This window comes from Lissotriton helveticus, chromosome 3_1 (genome assembly GCF_964261635.1).
Source record: "Lissotriton helveticus chromosome 3_1, aLisHel1.1, whole genome shotgun sequence".
NCBI classification, from domain to species: domain Eukaryota; kingdom Metazoa; phylum Chordata; class Amphibia; order Caudata; family Salamandridae; genus Lissotriton; species Lissotriton helveticus.
Window position 1 is genome coordinate 1867034449 of NC_136061.1, and position 17257 is coordinate 1867051705.

At 43.1% G+C, this 17257-nt stretch overlaps 1 protein-coding gene across 3 annotated transcripts in view; it reads right to left on the reverse strand.

Annotated features, from left to right (window-relative positions):
- Positions 1 to 17257, reverse strand: part of LOC144823924 (uncharacterized) — a 523537-nt gene that overhangs the window by 250323 nt on the left and 255957 nt on the right. The window contains exon 1 of one of the 3 annotated variants that reach the window (XM_078682844.1): positions 4477 to 4555. The exons of the other annotated variants lie outside the window; for them this stretch is intronic. The gene's annotated coding sequence lies outside the window, so the exon portion shown is untranslated. Of the gene's footprint in view, positions 1 to 4476; positions 4556 to 17257 lie in introns of those variants that run through there. 3 annotated transcript variants of the gene reach the window in all.

Here is a 17257-nt window from a genome sequence, read left to right on the forward strand (position 1 = left end):
TGTAACAAAATAATGTGCTGCAACTGTGAATGACAGGCAGGAAATGGGAAAGCAACCGATTACTGGTTAGATGCCTCCAGGCTCTTGGCACACAAGTGAAATCATTAGAATCAATTGCCAAATAAAAAACAGATTTGTTTTCACTGCTAAAGGAAAGTATAAGAAATGTGAAAATGGTTATAAAAACTAAAAGTAATGCACAAAGGGAAAAAAGAACACCACAGTGGAACTCAGCTCCATTTAGCAAATGTTAATTTCAATTTCTCTGACAACCCCATAGGTTTGCATCTACAGCGGAGCTCCTGAGATAAAATGAGGAGAATTTGGGTGGGGCGGGGCATGGGTGTAGGGTTTGTCTACTGGTTAGAGCTGAGTTCTTGTTTTCATTATTATTTGTACTTCCAAATAAGAGAGTACCCTGTGTGCCAAACTCTGATCAATCTGCCTCATTTAGAGGAGGGCGGACCTTAAGTTTTCCATTGATGGAGCCACTGTTGGCTTCCTCAGTGGAAAACTTTCTCTGACGGCCGGATGGAGTAGGACATTCAGTGGAAAGACATTACACTATCTGCCCTATTTTTGTCTGTCACAAGTCTTGTCTTTTCTAGGAAAAGCCTGATGATGAGAGACAGAAACAAAATAATGACACCCACGCCCTGGGAGAACAGTACCAGGGCATTGGGTTATTTATTTTATTTTGTTTTTCTGAAAAAAACTCCCATTTTGGGAGTTTGTGTCAGAAAAACAAAAACTTTGGAAAATATTGGTGAACTACCATCAAAGTTGACAACAACTGTCCACCAAACTTTTTGTACATTGAAAGGAACTACTGTGATTGCAGCTTCTTTCAATGTACAGAGATGACTGCTGGGCAGGCGGGCATCTCTAAATTTGAAAGTCAGAGTACCATCTGTCAAACTTTAAAATAAGCAATGCATCTGGGAGTGCCCAGCTTTAGTAGAGCTTGGTTTCTTGAAGTTCTGTTTCTGCCAGGGAACTGAAGTTATTGGGATCAGTATTAAGGTTTGTTACTCTCTAGCATCCTTTACCAGAAATAAAAATGACAACATTTTAGGATCTTGTAAAAGACAGAAGCCTAGATTGATGCACTTTGATCCATGTCTCCCTCAATTATACAAGAAAAGTCTACTATAAACATCAGCGGCTATAGCAACAATTGATATAATCAGTACATCTCTATACACATGAATCTTACAAAAGGACTTTAAGAAAGCATATATGCAACCATTATTCATGAACAACAACCTGGACACAGAAGACACTGCTAGATATATACCAATCAGTAATGCACCCTTCCTAAGCAATCTAATTGAAAGAGCAACACTGCTACAGATCTCTCAAGTCCTAGAAGACACTTACTCTCAAACTCCCAAACAGAACTCTTTCGAGGAAGAGGCACAAAATCTTATGTCCATGTGGGCCAGCTTTAAAAACATTGCCAACAAAAACTGCCACCAGCTCAAGACTTTATCAAATCCATCAATCTTCCTCCTGCTGGATTCCATAATCCCAGCACAAAATACAAATTACATGATTCATGAATACAGAATAATGACAATCTTTAGCATGCTCCACTCCTCTTATTCGACTTCTATACAGAATTGTATGTTCTCTTTCAACTGTTAACGCACATCTGCATGTCCTCTGGCTTAATTTTCTATATGTACTTGTGTGAGTTGCACACATCCTGACCCATAGCCTATAATCCCCTGTGTCTCACAAACTGGTAATCATTTGCCTGCAGCCAATAAATATTCGAAACTTCCTCTACCGTATCTATTCACCCTTGCAATCATTGTACATACTAACATACACCCTTTTCACCTGCTAACACTCAAATCTAACTCCCCCTGATTCCACCACAAAGTGGGGTTATACATGGAGGGTTACTTCTGAGAACAGAAGACTAAATTCATCAACTAAAAGAACACTAAATTATGCCACATTGTGTAACTGATTGTTTTCTGGTACAAACTCCATTGTAGGTGCACAGGAGCAACATGAATGAACAGAATGCGAGAGGCTGTTGTTGCATCACATGAGGTGCTGTGCTATTTTTTAGCATGAAACAAGGCTTCATGTAGGATGCTTCTAATGGAATTTTGATCCCAATGAATTATGGTCTATATGCTCATTTATGTTTCTGTCATGACACTGTGATATTGTAAAATGAATTGTAATGAATTGAAATGTAATAACTTTTTTACCATGTATGCTTTTATGATTGCTTTTAACAATCGAATAAAGCTATATTTGATTGATTGAGTATTCATGTAAAAAATGGACGCGACGACGCCTTTCACGCTTAAATATAGCTCACAATGCTTGATAGGCATTTCTCTGCATATTTTTTCTGAAGGGACTTTGACCTCGCTCACATATTAATCTTCTTCCATGCAACATTTGACTGACCAGAAGCTGTATCCTTCTCAGCCAATAAAAAGAGAAATTGTTATTGCACAGATTATGCTCAAATTGCTAGACCTGAGTTGGTAGTGGTGAAAAGACAATAATCTAGGCTGCTGGGAAATGTTATGTCACAGGCCATTGGTCAGATCTGCTTATTATGAAAAATGATGACACAGGCAGTCCAACTGAGTTTTTAATTGCGAAAATCATATGTTGAATCCAATATGCACTTATAGGTGGATTGTGTTTAAGCCTGCAGGCAAGTATTTTCTAACTTCAATTTTCACAGATCAGTACATCTACGAAGTAGCTATCATTGCTCTTAACTGATAGGAATATTGGTACTGCAGAACCCAAGTTAGATAAGAGTTGAAAGGGGCAATTCAATGATCAATACGGTACAAAGGGGTTTCACATTACGAATTCTCTGACAAATATTGTAGGAAGAGGTTTACATTGAACTGTTGCCAAGCACCATAGACAGGGGATTTACCTTATGAACTCTGACAAAGTTAGTAGCCAGTGATGGCTCTTCCACCAAGATGGAGGAGCGTCGCCCCACGATACAAAAAGGAAAAATGAAATGACAATAACGTATCATTATTGTCATTTTATTTTTCCTATTGCATGGAGTCAGAGGCGTGTGTACAGTTCAACGACCCAGGGGTAAACAGCCTCAAAGCCTTCCTCACAGACCTCAATCTTACCCAACTATGCAACAGCCCAACACACGACAAGGGTGCAACTCTCGACCTAATAATACCCAAAGTGGACTCCTCGCAGCTAGACTCGATACTCCCTTGCGACTGGTCTGACCATCATATCATCACTTTCCAAATCTCAGAAACCATTACTCGACTCCCCACTCAACCCATGAGAACCAAAATCTGGAAGAGAAACCTTAAAAACGTAAGATTTGACCTCACAGCCCTAGATAACTCAAACCCTCTTAGTCCTCCGGAAGACCTAGCTGATGTTCAGGAGCTGACTAGTCACTATTTTCACTCCATGAACAACTTCCTAGACAAAATTGCCCCACTACAACAGAAGAGAAACTCCTCTAAAAATTCCCAACCATGGTACGATGGGAGGCTAAATGATGCCAGATGCTCTCTTAGAATAATTGAACGACGCTGGAGAGCTACACCCTCAACCGACCTCCTCAAACTTCTCAGAACCACCAGGAACTCTTACTTTAGAAAAATTGGAAAATCTAAAACCGATTTCTTCAGATCTCAACTAGACCTAGCCAAGAACCGCCCCAAAAAACTTTTCGATCTTATCAAAGCCCAAACCAAGAGCCTACCTAAGGTCCTTAACATCAGCCCTCTCGCTACTCCCTCATGTGACAAATTTGCCTCCTTCTTCGCCTCTAAGACTGAATCCATTAAATCAGACCTCCTCAAGGACCTTATATCCATCGCGGACCTGAAAGAGAGCCCATCACTGTCCCTTGCTGATGCCCCAGCCAATGATCTCCCACTTTTTAAACTAAAAAACAATGCATTATGGTCCCACTTCAACACTTACAATGCAGATACCATACTAAAAACGCTTAACACGCTTTTTTTAAAAAATTGGGACCATTGTCCTGATGATGACCTGAAATCTATGAGGTTGAAACGCCGTTAACTCCCCAGCATAGAACTTTGGCAGGGCTGTGGTCAATTTATTCATTGCAAAATACTTGCACTCTATATAACTATTTTTGTATTGCTGACCACATTGTTACCTTTCACAGTACTTCTGATGTTCACGCTGTTTTCACCCTGGTGTTACTGCACAGTTCACTATCACTAGCACGCCCAGGGCTCACTTGAGTGTTATGGTCACTTGTATATTGACTTGTACTGTAGTACTGTTATAACTACTTACAAAATATAATTTTTCACCTGAACCCCTGCCCCTTTTGTGGTCTCTCTTTCTTCTTCCCCCTCCCTATGTGATTTATTTTGCCAAATTTTAAATTGCTCTGTTCTAATGATTTCCATTTGAGACGGTGTTTTTTGTTACAAACCTTGCCCGGTGTCACCTGGGTTAACTCACCTGGGTTAACGGGTCTACTTCTGTTTTTGCTTCTTTTCTCCCCAAGGAATGGCATGCTATTATACATAGAGCCAGAGCCTCCTCCTGCAGTACAGAGGGTAAAGAGATGTTTTTAAAAAGTGCACATTATTGGTATTACACACCGGCAAGGATAGTCAAATGGAAACAGGGAGGGAATGGGCAATGCTGGCGTCAATGTGGCCAACCAGGCACGCTCACTCATATTCTTTGGTCATGTCCAAAGATACAGGATTACTGGGAGGTAATTCTTCAAGAGATAGATGGCATATACCACACTGATTTACCTAAGCTCCCTTCCTACATACTCCTAGGGATCCCCAATGCCCTGATGTATCCTCTTAGATCTTGCCATGGCAGAGCAATCAACCTGGCTCTGGGAGGGGCCAAGGAGGCACTACATGCTAGGTGGAGCATGGCAGAGATACCCTCTCGCGTATACTGGCTATACAAGCTATGGGAAACACTGGGGATGGAGAAGATTACAGCGGGCCTCACATGTTCCCTCCCCAAATTTCACAAAACATGGGGCACCACCATAGAATTCTTGTCCACTTAATTCACAGAACTCACATGCCCGATATATCTCAGAGTGCTCCGGCTCACTAAGCCCCCCCCCCAATTGACTAACGATAGTAGCTGACTCATGCGACGCCTGCCTGACCCACCACACACACCTGTAGGAAATAGACCTCTCTACCTTACCCCCTCTCTTCTACTTCTTTCTTTCTATTAAGCACTCTTAAAAAGTTCCGTAAATATGAATGATCCCCACCGGCCGGTGGATGTAGGTGGCGGCTATTGATATGCTTGTCTTTTCAAAATAATAAAAGATTTAAACCATACATCTGATTTAGAGTGCTGCGTCACACATTTATCAATTTAGTTGGTGAAAAAGTGATGCAAGGCTCTCATAAATACCCAAGCTAGCGTTGCAACCTAGCTCCATATTGTCAGGAAACCATTATCCCAGAGCTGGGGTTTTTTATATTACAATATCTTTTTACCAAGCAACTTAGTCAATTTGGTTCTATGAACGTAAACTAAGACTACAATTCCCAGAACATATTAGTTGGTCAATTGAAACTTCACGGCTGAAAACAAGGTACCAGGCTGACACTGAGTGAAGTGGGAACTCTATCTGCACTCCACCGAAAAAAATGCACAATGAACCTCCTTCTACTACGCACATTTCAATCAAATCCGACTGCATAAGATTCAGAAATGGTCTGAGACCAACCAGTTCTAAAGCTTTCTGACTCATGTTATGGCAGTAGGACAACTGATCCAGTCAAACCAAAAATCAAAACAAGAGACAAAGGTTTAATATCAATGCAATAGAAATATGCAAATATAATTCTGGTAAGCTATGGGCAATTCAATGTTTCTAATCATAACCCGAAAAGCTCAGAACTCCTTGCCTTGCCTGAGATGCATACTGAAGAGGAATGTTTATAGAAATATTCACATTCACCCCGTTTTTGGAAGTTGGCGCTTGATCATCAACAGATGTAATAATGAGATGTGAAGCACAAAATAAATCAGATAAATTGCTTTTCCTACTGAATTAACATCATTTTGTACACAGTGTCTTAAGTGAAAAGGCAATGGGTTGGTGTCTGTGCCAACTGAGTCTTCGGTTACTATCTATCTAGGCATCCTTGTGTTCACTAGCTGTGAGCCCTCTCCAAAGCTGGGTCGTCTTTGGATCCTTGCGTCCGATGCTCGGCTTGCCCTGCCGTCTGCAGAATGACTTACTCCTTGGCAAAGGGCCAACAGGAAAACTGGAGATGAAAACATTTCCAAGTACTACACATCAGACATAATAATGTGAGCCCATCAGACTGAAAGACTTAACTGGATCATGGCACACACTTTACCACGCCCCCTTTTTAACAGGAGACTTGCACGCTTAAAAAGTCATGACTATGTTCACGCTTCAGCGCTTGAATATCATCCTCTCCAACAAGATGCTCCGACTCACAGCTCGACCCAGTTCTAATTCCTATACTATGTGACAAACATTATAGTCAATTAAATTCACCAGCATTAAAGGGATTTGAGGGACACTGGAAATTAATTTGTAAACATTTGTCGACAGCTGTTGGGTGGGTGGAATTGAGCTTCTTTTTCAAAACATTCCAGGGAAGATAAAAACTTGCTCACCAAGTGTCTGGAGAATGGGGTTAATTATTCCTTTTTACAAACATGAATTACGCATCTGAAGGGATGAGTTTATTTTTCATATGAAGGGTACTGTAAGGCAACCAGTGCAAGCAGATCCAGAGCCACATAATTTCCGAGTCAATGAAGAGAGGATGTAGTCTGTGTTGGATGGTTGGGTTGTGCTAATGGTAATATAAAAATATTTTACAGTACTATTAGACAATCGTAGTGGTACTGGTTGTAACCACTGCACGAAGCCCAGACAATATTTCCCTGGGCTTTTGTAGTATTACTTGAATTTGATGAGGTGACAGCATGTACTGACCTGCTGTACATTTTCTTTCTACTGCTGCTCCCAGTATAATGGGTAGCTCTACAGTGAACACAACCACATAATTCCTGTGTTTACTAGTTAGCCCAATCAGCCCCAAAATTACAGACAAAATTGCTACTGCCCACGAATCGGGAAACAAAACCCCATGGATTCAGACCGGCTTCCCTGCTCTTGGTTGGTACAATTTGGTAGTCCAGGAGGATACTGCCCACGTGCACTGCTAAGGAATCATGTTTTGATATTGGCCAACAGAAGGAAGGTTTTGCCCAAGATATGATCATGGATAGCATGTGTGCTTTTCCTCTCTGATCTTTCATTGAGAAGGGAGGCCATGAATGGTGGATTGGGATCTTTCAGAAAACAGGTCTGATATTGGCTGCAACTGCATGGCTTAGAGCAGAGGTCTTCAATCTGTGGGGCGCGACCCCCAGGGGGGTCGTGGAGTCCTGGGAAGGGGGTCGCAGATTGACAGTTTGCCTTAAGAGCGTCGGGCTGATTGAGGGTGCGCACGGCATTCGGACCGAGGCGTGAAAAACAACAAAGCCTCTTTAACAAGTAAAAGGTCTTCTAAAGACCTGTGAAGTACTCTGGTGTGGCTTTGTGTGTGTCCAAGCTGTTTCAGCAGGCTCACATACACGAGGGGGGAGGGGGTGGGGTGGCTCGGGGAGGAGGCTGTAGGGCACCCCAGTGCGCCATTGAAAGTAGCCAGGGGCGCCGCGAAAAGATGTGCACCAAGCACACAGTTTGGAAACTAATATGGACTGATACACAATAATAATGGTAATACCAGGGGGTGGAGGGCATCATGCTGCAGACAGGGATTTCTAATCAGAGGCAGCTTTTTTCTTGCAGTTTAAAAGCTGGAGGTCCAGAGGCTGGAAAAGTGCAAGGTGTAGCACATTTATTAGCAGTTCAGGCAGAGCCTTTCTGGGGAAGAGGATGGGGCCTACGGGGAGACGGGACTGCCGGGCTGTAGGTCAGTGTGCCTGGAATGAAACTTGAAAGTGATACTGAATAAGGAAAACAAACATCCTGCAGCGATTAACGTAAAAGTAAACAGCCTGATTTTACACACAACTGCCCTTGATAATGTTTTATAGCGCCTGGGAGCCACCTCCAGTTCAGCGCTGCTGGCACAAGTGGACAGGTAAAAACTCATGGCTAATAGCCGCGTTCTGCAAGTTAGAACACACATTATGGGAAGATATTTGAGTACGTTAATGTGCCTCCTGCTAAGAGCTGTATAAAACCTCTGGGTTAGAGCGATTTTGGAAAGACTAACTCTGGATTAAAATGCAAACGGTGTGCATTTGCTTCCTACTTTATGGTTTGAGCACAATACTTGCCTATGTCTGTTGCTATTAGTCATTAACATGAAATTTGCTATTTGTTTTATTTATGTTCCCCTTGCATGGACCAAGTAGTGGATGGATGAAAGGGTGGATGGATGAAGGATGTATGTATGGATGGAAGGATGAAAGGGTGGATGGATGAAAGGGCAGATGGATGTAAGGATGAAAGGGTGGATGAATGAAGGATGGATGGATGAAATGGTGGGTGGATGAAGGATGAATGTATGGATGAAAGGGTGGATGGATGAAGGATGGATGTATGGATGGATGGAAGGATGAAAGGGTGGATGGACGAAGGATGGCTGTATGGATGATAAAAGGTTGAATGGATGAATGATGCATGAATGGATGTGTGAAAAGGTGGGGATGAATGATGGGTGGATGGATGGATGAAAGGGTGGGTGGATGAAGGATGGATGTATGGATGAAAGGGTGGATGGATGAATGGTGGATGGATGAATGATGGGTGGATGGATGAAAGGGTGGATGGATGAATGATGGGTGGATGGATGGATGGATGGAAGGGTGGATGGGTAAAGGATGGATGGATGTATGGAAGGATGAAAGGGAGGATGGATGTATGGATGGAAGGATAAAAGGGTGGATGGATGAAGGATGTATGGATGGAAGGATGAAAGGGTGGATGGATGGATGGAAGGATAAAAGGGTGGATGGATGAAGGATGTATGTATGGATGGAAGGATGAAAGGGTGGATGAATGTATGGATGAAAGGGTGGATGGATGAAGGATGGATGTATGGATGGATGGAAGGATGAAAGGGTGGATGGACGAAGGATGGATGTATGGATGATAAAAGGTTGAATGGATGAATGATGCATGAATGGATGTGTGAAAAGGTGGGGATGAATGATGGGTGGATGGATGGATGAAAGGGTGGGTGGATGGATGAAAGGGTGGGTGGATGAATGAAAGGGTGGATGGATGAATGATGGGTGGATGGATGGATGGATGGAAGGGTGGATGGGTAAAGGATGGATGGATGTATGGAAGGATGAAAGGGAGGATGGATGTATGGATGGAAGGATAAAAGGGTGGATGGATGAAGGATGTATGTATGGATGGAAGGATGAAAGGGTGGATGGATGGATGAAAGGGCAGATGGATGTAAGGATGAAAGGGTGGATGGATGAAGGATGGATGGATGAAAGGGTGGATGGATGAAGGAAGGATGTATGGATGGATAAAAGGTTGAATGGATGAATGATGCATGAATGGATGTGTGAAAAGGTGGGGATGAATGATGGGTGGATGGATGGATGGGTGGATGGAAGGGTGGATGGGTAAAGGATGTATGGAAGGATGAAAGGGAGGATGGATGTATGGATGGAAGGATAAAAGGGTGGATGGATGAAGGATGGATGGGTGTGTGAAAGTGTGGGTGGATGAATAATGGATGGATGAATGTGATAAGGTCTAACAGGCGCATTTATAGTTGTCAATAGTTGTTGATGATGAGGAGTACCAGTTTCTAGAAACTTTTGTCGGAAGGGGGTCCTTACCCCTAAAAAGGTTTTACAAGGGGGTCTCGGCATCCAAAAGTTTGAAGACCTCTGGCTTAGAGGGACTCAGGAGCTGGTGCCTCTTTTACCAGCCTCTCGCTCTTCCTCCCTCAGAAATAAGATGGCTCCTGACTGACTGTCAAGTTTCCTCTGACAAACTCCCCCTAGAACAAGGGCTTTCCCAGTCTAGACTGAGACTGTGAACCCTGGAACCTTTTCGGATATTCCAGGGCTGCGGAGATACAAACAGTGTTGCCTTCAGTTAACTGAATTTGAAGTAAATTGTCATATAATGAACCCATCCATTCCACCTAGCCACCAGTGAAACAACAGAACATCAAGCTAGCAAATAAAGGATTGCAGACTTTGCACATGTATGTTGTATTATATCTTCATCTATCTTGAATGAAATATCCCTTTAGCTATCAATAATGTAACAAACAAAACGTAAAATGTTAATTTCTTTATATTAGTGATATAGCCCTGACTTTCCCCTTACAAATCTGGACGGGGTGTTCCCTGTTCACGGTTTACCCTTCAGTTTTGATGCACCCATGTGCACAGGGAGACGGTGAGGAATCAGTGTGAATTTAATCACACCATCCCATTTCTTGCCTCCCTCTGTTGTCTCCATGAAGATCCCTATAGTGCATTTAAGGCATTTTCTATTACCTACAAGGGTCTTCACCTGTTCAGTCTCTCACTTTCCCGTTTGAAAAAGAACATGAGAGCACACCTACTTGGTAACAATTAACCATCCCGATATACCAGTGCCAACTCACCTACAACTATCACTTACATACTACACGGTATTTTTAAGTCAATTCAATGTATAATTCTCCCAGTGCCCACCCCTTGCCTTGTCTCACTTAGTGCCTTGCACTCTCATGAACTGGAGACCCGCAGCAGGCCATACATTGATAGCCACTATAAAAAGGTGCATCACATGTTAGCTCTCTAATTTACGTTGCGAGGGTCTAGCCCACACTATAGAAAAACCAATAAACAATTAAATTATTGGTGTAAAGGCAGCTTCATCGATTATGTCACTTCCTCCTGGCTCACACCTTGCTTCTAAGTCACACCAGGTTGGAGGCTGTCGAGACTGCAATGACCATACAGAGTACAGGGAGAAGTCTTTGGAAAGAGTAAAAACTAAGAAACACCAGGCTTCTCGTTCCATGGAAACAGCACAAATAGAAAATAAACATGAAAAACACGTACACATCTATGAATAGAAAATATCTACATATGCATCATTGCCTCGTTAAAGCAGGGCACTTGCATACGTGTGCCTGAAGTGCGTATGCAACGGCTAGGGTCTGTGATACTCATATCAATGTATCGTGCCCCGGCGTAAAATTACTGAGATTTTCGAAGAAAATGTGGCTGATAAATAAAGCATTTATCCTCTCATTAGAAGACAGATTGGACCATTTAAATACACTGGCTGGGACAAACCAAGCTGGGGAGAATGGCAATACCACAGCTGTAGCTCGATATCTCTTACCACTGCCACCCCCAGGGATGCAACTGTGAAAGCAAAGACATCCTGGGGCTAGATTAGAGCCGGCTATTGAAACTCTGCGGGCTGTGCAGAGATGTGACCTGACACTAGAATCAATGCACAGGCGGCAGGCCCCACCAGCAGCAGTCCCGGGAAGGTCAGCGGCAATTATTTTTGCACCCCTCCCCCCCATGACCTCATCCTCAGATTCCCTCACTACCACTGGACAAAAGTGCCCCCTCAAAGCCCCAAACTCACATACATCTCATTTGTTTTGAAGCACTGATAAAGGCTGGCTTTACTTATAATAATATATGTCTACTCAAACAAACCCTTTTTAGCAACATTAGAAATACATAATGAAAGACTAGGGAAAACAACATAACGTCCTAATCCATTTTATGTAGTTTGCATTCAGTTCTTTGATGACAGTTTGCAACAGTCACTATGCTATGTTAGGGATGTATCTTATGAGCTGCAGTAACAAAAGGATCTCTGTGACAAAAGTAGTAATCCACATAAAATACAGTTCTGCACAGTATGCGTTCTCTACAGCAGCATAATAACCCTCTGCCGTACTTCATGGCGAGTCAAAACTGCCACTAGACCAGTGCTTTAAATGTAAAAAAATAAGTGCAGGTACTCATTAAAGAGGGCGGGGCTAGAGGGCGGGGCTAGGAGGCGGGGCTAAAGGCAAGACTTGATGATACTTCATGACTTCTATATTAGTTGCAGCACACACCAAAACATGAGAAATGTGTTTATATAAACATAGCAAGTTAACTCATTACACAAAATGAAAGAGAAATGCTATATTATGTTAACATTTCCTTATTTTGCAATAGATGCACCTAAATAATGCCATACTGTTAATTGTTGTTGTTTGGCACAAAACCATATATTTTTCAGCACATGAGTCAGAAGAAACTGAAAATACCCGCACTTCGACCCAAAGCTCTTATGGTACAATGTAAATGAAGCAAATCATCATGCCCCTTCCCAGAAGATAGTTCTTGTCTCTTCCATAGATCTATCCATTCATTGTTTCATCCTACCATTTACCTGCTGATGTCCGCCATTTAACCTTTACATTGTGTTGTCTATTCAGTCTTTCATCCATCATTCAGTTTTCACCATTCCGTCTGTCCACCCTTAATATCCAAACCTATCCATCCATACATTCCCAAACCTATCCCATTCATCCTTTCACTCAACCATCTCTTTATCCACCCTTTCGCTCATTCATTAATCCTTATGCTCATTTATCAATCAACCCTTTCACTCCTTTATTCCATCCACCCTTTCATTCCATCCACCCTTTCACTCAATCCCTCCTTTCACTCATCCATCATCCACCCTTTCATCTATCCTCCCTCCCTTTCATTCATCCTTCCAATCTTTCAGTTACCACCCATCATCCACCCTTTTATCCAATCATCCACCCCCTTTCACACAGCCTTCCATGCTTTCACGCATCCATCCATTCATCCATCCACCCATACATCCACCTTTGTTTACCCATCCATCCTTAACATTTACACTATCAAAACAACGCTCATTGCCTCATCAGGTTCTCCAAGAAAGTTGTGACTCTTATCATGCTCTTTTTAACTACTCCCTCGGAAACCTCTGTCATCTGACACTTATTTGCACAAATGCACAGGATAGTGTGACTGTGATTGACAGCACAGGGCGTGGACCCTGCTCTGTCAAACACAGCGTGATGTTAAGCACCGGACATTATTCAAAAGAGCCCTGCTGAATAGCTCAGCTGGGGCTCAGATCAGGGCTGCAGACGGGCTGCAGACGCGTCGCCTTGGCTGCCAAGAGACACCTTCCACTCCGGCTCACCAACACTGCCAAGGAGCCTTACTTTTCATGAGTACTGTTACCCTCCTCGGCAGAAAAAAAAGTGCCAGTACTCAGAGTGATAAATCTGAGAAGTGCCGGTACTCAGTACCGGTGAGTACCGGCCCATTTATAGCACTGCACTAGACAAAACTCTGAACTCTCTCTTTGGCAGGAACATTAATCACACGAGTTATCTTGACATTTTTATTGCTGCCTGAAAGCTGGACCACAAGGAACTCTGCAGCCATGTATTTAAATTGTAAGTTACTTCTAAATACACTGTCCATCCCCCCTCCCCGAGGTTGGTGCCCCTATTCCCAGGTCAGCACCGCGCACCACCCTAAAGCCAGTCCTGGTCACAGGAGAGTGCTGAGGCAGCGCTTTGATGCGAGAACCCGGAGGACATAACCGGGCTGGGCTGAGGCCTCAGTGTGTCAGAGACCCCTGACGGAGAGGCCCTGTCGGCAGGACCTGACTGGCTGCCGGAGCTTAATTTGACAGTCTGCCACATGTTGACGCTGTCTGTCTAATTTAAAGATGAGCACAATTGTTTATTAATTCAGTATACATTATAAATGACTATTTACTGCCGTCGCAGCCATTCTTACACCTTTGGGGGCCTGGAACAGACTGAATTGTCACACTTGCAGGAGTTTGATGATTACTAGTTATGTTGGTACTGCCACAGGCTACGCAGGGAGGGGCAATGTGTGGTGCAAGCTGCAGTGTCCTCCTTCTGAGGGCCCTGGCACTTATTCTTTTTAAAATTAAGCACTGCTGGCTCTGGAAGTGAATGGCAGTGAACGAAGCAGGAGTGGTGGTAGGCCCTTGTGAACAATGCACACATAACATCACATGTAAGGCCTGAATGGGAATCACAACACAGACAGGGCACAACACACACATCTCAGAATATTATGAAGACAATGTGGCACCGAAAATATAAGAATTTAACAATCTAATGCAAATGTTCCATAGGGGAATCATATTCTGGGTAATCTACAATACTTAAGATGATGGGGTACCTGAACTGAAGGCCTTGATGTCACCTAGAGAAGGAGTAGCGATGTAAACAGTTAGTTAGTGATTCAAACTCTTAGTCCCAAGATTCTTGAATTACAACTTTAGTGGCTACCTAGTATTTTGGAGTTATTTTGTCTGCCTTTTAACCCTTGGCTGCAGTATCACTTCTACTCATTACCGTACCTCATTTGTTACTCGTGTAGTCTAACTCATCATGTTCCATTAATTGGTGGTAGCAACAACGACAATTTACAGTGGTAAGCGACCTTCAAATGAAGGCTATCATTACTCATTCGCAGCATATGCGCTTTTTCAATAGAACCCGCTTACGAATGTTCCCAGACCTCTTTTTAAACAAAAAATATTTTCTACAGATTTCAAATTCCATACTTGTATACCAACCACAAGACGTTTTCAGTTTCTAATTCCAGATGTGTAGTTACGCAACAGGAAACTGTGGTTACATTGGTGCTTGTACTGCATTTCAGATTAATGAAGCAGAGGGACATCAATATCTACTTTAGAGTTTACAGAAGCTAGGGCTGTTCATGAAGGATGTATTGAACATAAAACATGGGGATTTGGGAAATACGTGAAAGCCACACAGGGCATTTAGGAGATACTAAACAACTACAGCTTTCTATGTTAGTCTTTTATACAAACGACATTTCATTATTAAGACCCGCTCAAAGCAGTAATCATGCTTATTACAGAAATAATCTGAATCAACCCTTTGAGCATGCTGTGAAGAACAAGTTACTTACCTTCGGTAACAATGTACCTGGTAGAGACATAGTCTAGCTACAGATTCCTCAACCCGTGAATTCTCCCCAGGCATCGGACTGGATCCGAAACTTCTCAGCAGTACCTCTGCGTCTCGGGGACAGCGCCGCCAGGGCCTGACTGGGAACCAAAACCGGCCCCGGAAAAGTGCTCGGCCGGCCCCCCCGGGGGAGGTCTGAGCTCTTTGCGGGGGCCGTTTTTTCTGCCGATTTTGTTGCAGGGCCGATTTTGCAGCTATGCTGCATAAACAGCCCTGTAACAAAAACGGCCCCCAGGGACCCAAAACCAGCCCCCACCCTTGCGGCGCACCGGGGGATTGCCCAGTGCCTGCAATGGCCAGTTCGGCCCTTAGCGCCGCATGGCTCTGTAACAATGTCAACTCCGGATGTGACGTTAGTGGAGCCATATAAGTCCCCTCTAGCGCGTTGACATCAGTTAATTCTGTGAAACGTTCCGGACCAAAACACAGAAACACCATAGAAACTGGTTGTGGAAACAGTGTGCCAAAAAGATGAAAAATCTTTACAACAAGAGAAATAGGAATAAAGGCATGATAGCACCAGATATGGTCTTGTAGGGAAAAAGGCCACAAAATCAATGAAGTGCAAGCTATGTCGAACACTGCACAGAGGTACATAAGACAGAGTACAAGGAAAATACCTCCCACTCTACCGAACATGTACCAAGGGGAAAAAAGATGGAATGGCAACCCCATTTAAGACCAATGTGACAAGACCAATGGTCTGGAGAGTCCCACCATAACCGAAAGCAGAGATCAGTGGAGTAGAAATACGGTGTGGAAAGGGAGGGCCACTCCCATGCCAAGGTCACTCAACAAGGAAATGAGTGATTGGTAACACCAAGACTAGACCCCAGAGGTCGTTCGCAGAGTAGGGAGGATGGGCGGGGTGTTAAGGAATCTGAGGCTAAACTATGTCCCTATCAGATACATCATTACCGAAGGTAAGGAACTTGTTCATCTGATAGAGACATCTAACCGCAGATTCCTTAACTTGTGAATTAGATACTGTAATAATGTGGGATTCACACAGGATTGTGTTCAATAAGTAATATTTATTCAGCCCCATCCAACAGTCAGCTAACAACTGACAATCCTGGAATTACCAGTTATAGGAACCTTGGTGTCATGTGGTTTCAAACACTAGGTTCCAACATGGAACCAGAATACCCAGGAAGACAGGTCATCACACTTCCCCCTCTTAAACATTAAACAGGTTTACATGTTCAGCAATGAAGTAGGCAACAGAAAGATAAGGAAAAACTAAGAAGAAACTACCTAGACATAATCACGCAAGTGAACAGGAGGCCTGCATACTCTCACACTCTTGCGAGAATTATTAGAAGGCAGATCAGGAACAGCAACAATATCCTCACATTTCCCTTTTCCCCCAAAATGAGAAACCCGACTATTGTTCCAGATACGACCATCCTCCGTCTTTACAGCATTTTTGAAAATTTTCACAATGGTTCTAGGAACAGAAAACTTCGACCAGTTTTGACAGCCCACAGGAGCCCTGATCTTTACTACCTCCCCCACCACGAATTTGGAATCCTTAGCAGAATTTCTCCTATCCACATATATTTTCCTTTTCCTCTGTAGTTTCAATTCCCTTTCTCTCCATGCACCCACCTCATTATTTTTTACACCCTTGTCTGCAGCCATCCAGGCAGGACATAAACAAGTGTTAGGTGCTCTACCCTTGAAAAGTTCAAACGGAGTTTTTCCTGTAGTTGAGTGAGGAGAGAATCGATAAGCTGAAATTCTGTTCTGTAACTCCTTTCTCCAGTCCAAATTGTTGACCCTTGCCAACTGAATGCTTTCCTTCAAAGTTTTGTTGAGTCTCTCCAAAGCACCATTTGCCTCAGGGTGATACAAAGAAATCCTCTTGTGGATAATGCCACACTTACTGAGATACTCCTCAACTTTCCCTGAACAAAATTGTGGCCCATTGTCAGAAAGAATGGAGTTCGGAAAACTCTCACGTTTAAAGACAGACTCCAAAAAGGAAATAACAGACTCACTTGTAATCTCCCTTACCAAACTAACCTCCACCCATCTAGAATACAAATCCAATAAAACCAACATAAATGGAGTTTGATGTTCACCATATAAAGGCCCCACAATATCAACTGCAATTTCATCCCAGGGGGACCTAGGCAACCTCCTGCAAACCATTGGAGAAGACCTCGTCCTCAAAACTTTAT